At 43.7% G+C, this 3,531-nt stretch overlaps 1 pseudogene; it reads left to right on the top strand.

Moving 5' to 3' along the window:
- Nucleotides 1–1,772: 1,772 nt before the first annotated feature.
- LOC105540580 lies at nt 1,773–2,875 on the top strand (annotated as a pseudogene).
- Nucleotides 2,876–3,531: the final 656 nt, after the last annotated feature.

Raw genomic sequence — 3,531 nt, 5'->3', positions numbered from 1 at the left:
CTGGGTGACCAGTGTGTACATATTCCATCCCTAATTCCTCCATGAAAACATTTAAATGGTGCTTTTAACAACCAACCCAGCTTTAAATGCAGCAGCTTTAGAGGTGATGTGCTAACTCTGAAATAGCGTCTTACATAAACTCAAATGATCCTCAGTTATGGGAAAACAAATGTATGCACATCTCTTAGAATCTTTCTCTTTTTTTTTTTTTTTTTTTTTGGTGATTCATTCTCATTCTTCATCTAGCAAAAAGACTAAATAATAATAAAATTGATGCCTTACCTGAAAAGGTGAGTCAGCAACACCAACAGATTATTTCTTAGGCTGCATCTTTCATATTTTCTCCCAATAAATAACTTTTAAACAAGATGCCTCTCAAATTAGCACTTAGCAGAACTAAAAACCTATTTATTATCTGCTGGATAACTGGAACAAAAATAGAAATGTGAGTATTTCCAAAGATTGGTGACTTTCCTAGGATTCCAACCTAAACAAAAGTTGCTGAGAACACCCCCCTTTTGAGTTCTGCAAAGAGATTCCAAAAGAACCTTCTGTAAACTAGAGACAAACATTTTCCCCAGCACTGTCTAATGGCTGTGCCTAAACTGAGCAGATGGGGCACCGGAGTGGGTCTACCCCTTGAGATCACTGAGCATTTTCCTATTTAATTGTACTTTGAAAGCAGATTGTTCTGCTCAAGCACCTGTGACCAGTAGCATTTGGGAATTTGCCCATCTTGTTTGATGGAGGTCATCCAACTTGGAGGTCACTCACTTCATCTTTTATCGTGACCTCCTTCCTCTAAATTATCCTTGAAGGTGGACACCTGGTACATCGTGGACATCAGCAGGCCTTGCATTTTGACCCTTTTGGCCAATCCTCAATCTCAAGTCTCTCTAAATTAGCCATTAATAGCTACCATTTATTAAGCACTATTATACACTGAGCACTGTCCTAGGAGCTTTATGGATATCATCACACAACAACTCTAAGTAAGAGATAAATGCTAAAGTCATTTCCACTTCATAAATGAGGAAACTGAGGCTGAGAAAGATTAAATGATTGCTCCCAGGTCATACAGCTAGTAAGTGGCAGAGCCCCTTGCCACAGAGCCAATGACATTTCATTCAGACACTCAAGGAAATGATAGACATAGTAGATTCTTTTGTGATCCTCCAGCCATCTGTGTTGTTGTGTTGAACCAACAAAGCATTTTATTGTCAAAATCTAAAACACCAAAAAGATAAAAAGATTATTTTCTTACTATTACCAACAATGGCTTAAAATAGATGTCATGGGCATTTTTCTTTTAGCTACCCAGCAGATGAAATCCTTTATCACCTTTGGGGAATTCTGCTGGCCCCTAACCTTAAGCACCTTGTGAAGGAGCCTGAAAATGTAGTGCTGTCTTCTTTTTTTCTTTCTTCTTCTTTCTTTCTTTCTTTCTTTCTTTCTTTCTTTCTTTTGAGACAGGGTCTCATTGTCACTCAGGCTGGAGTGCAATGGCGCAACCATAGCTCACTGTAGCCTTAACTTCTGGGCTCCAGCGATCCTCCCACCTCAACTCCCAAGGAGCTGAGACTATAGGCACATGCCATCACACCCAGCTAGTTTTTATATTTTTTTTGTAGAGGTGAAATTTTGTCATGTTGGCCAGGTTGGTCTCGAACCCCTGAGTTAAAGCAGTTTGCCTGCCTCAGCCTCCCAAAGTGCTGGGATTACAGGCATGAGCCACCGCACCCAGCCTGGTGCTGTCTTTCTCATCTTATAAGATGGTGGGTGAAAAAGTTGAGAAGCCAGATACTAAGGAGAAGAAACCTGAATCCAAGAAAGCTGATGCTAGTGGCAAGGTAACAAAGGGTAACCTCAAGGCCAAAAAACCCAAGAAAGGGAAGCCCCACTGCAGCTGAAATCCTGTCCTCATCAGAGGAATTGACAGATATTCCCGACCTGCTATGTGTTCCAGAAAGGCACGTACAAGGGGAAGTACTCAGCGGCTAAATCCAAGATTGAAAAGGAGAAGGTTCTTGCAACTGTTACAAAACCAGTTGGTGGTGACAAGAATGGTGGTGCCCCAGTGGTTAAACTTCACAAGATGCCTTATCATCCTACTGGAGATGTGTCTAAAAAGTTGTTGAGCAGCCAGGCATGGTAGCTCGTGCCTGTAATCCCAGCACTGTGGGAGGCTGAGGTGGGCAGATCACCAGAAGTCAGGAGTATGAGACCAGCCTGGTCAACATAGTGAAAACCCTTCTCTACTAAAAATACAAAAATTAGCCAGGAGTGGTAGTACGCACCTGTAGTCCCAGCTACTTGGGAGGCTGAGGCAGGAGAATCGCTTGAACCCAGGAGGCGAGAGGTAGCAGTGAGCCAAGATCGCACCATTGCACTCCAGCCTGGGTGACACAGTGAGACTCTGCCTCAAAAACAAAAAAAGCCCTGCAGTCAGCATGCCGGAAAACTGCAAGCAGCATCGCTCCCAGGACCATTCTGCTCATCCTCACTGGGCGCCACAGAGGCAAGATGGTTTTCCCGGAGCAGCTAGCTGGGCAGTGGCTTTTACTTGTGACTGGACCTCTGGTCCTCAATTGAGTTTCTCTGTGAAGAACACACCAGTAATTTGTCACTGCCACCTCTATAAAAATTGGTATCAGTCAGCAATGTGAAAATCCCAAAACATCTTACTGATGCTTACTTCAGGAAGAAACTGCAGAAGCCCAGACACCACGAAGGTGAGATCTCTGGTGCAGAAAAAGAGAAATAGGAAGTTATGGAGAGGTGTCTGGTTGATCAGAAAGCTGTGGACGGGCAAATTTTACCAGTATCAAAGCTATTCCTCAGTTCCAGGGCTAACTGTGATCTGTGTTTGCCCTGACGAGTAGAATTTATCCTCACACATTGATGTTCTAAATTTCTTAAGAAGATTCTAATGAAATAACTGATACTTTTTTTAATGTGGTGCTCACCTTCCCAACCCCTCTTGAAAGCAGGGCACCCAGGACTTTGAAACAGCAGTTAGAAATGCAGAGAATAGGAGACTGCAAAGAATCCATCCTGGGGGCAGGTGATAGCAAAACAAAATCCCATTCCCAGAAGTAGGATCAGCCTGTGTGTAGCTAGCAGCACCTCTGCAGGCTGTGGTAATCAGGCTCAGTGGCAAACACTGCAGGGACCCTGTCAGTCTGGTTCTGTGGCCAGGGGCTATTCACAATTCTAGCGTTGGTCCTGGTTGCCCACTCTCCTTTTGATCTTGCTCAATCCTCCAGCCTTTCAGGTCACTGTAGGGGGCTGTCCCATGGCCTTTCCATACATTTCTTCTCTGCTTATATCAGTCAGTTTCTGCTGCTTGCTCTGATTAGACCAGGGAGGTGGAAGTCTAGGAGGCAAATGCCTCAATTCTCCACAGTCCCTTGCCAGTCGCTTCACTGAAGGGGAGCCAGGGGGACCTAATTCTAGGATAAAATTCAGATTCTAGAATTTTGGCACCCTTAGATAAGACTATCTGTTTAATTATGACTCACAAATAGGATA

This window comes from Mandrillus leucophaeus, unplaced genomic scaffold (genome assembly GCF_000951045.1).
Source record: "Mandrillus leucophaeus isolate KB7577 unplaced genomic scaffold, Mleu.le_1.0 Scaffold222, whole genome shotgun sequence".
NCBI lineage: Eukaryota > Metazoa > Chordata > Mammalia > Primates > Cercopithecidae > Mandrillus > Mandrillus leucophaeus.
The sequence above is the reverse complement of the archived record's forward strand: the minus strand, read 5'-3'. Positions and strand labels throughout refer to the sequence as shown.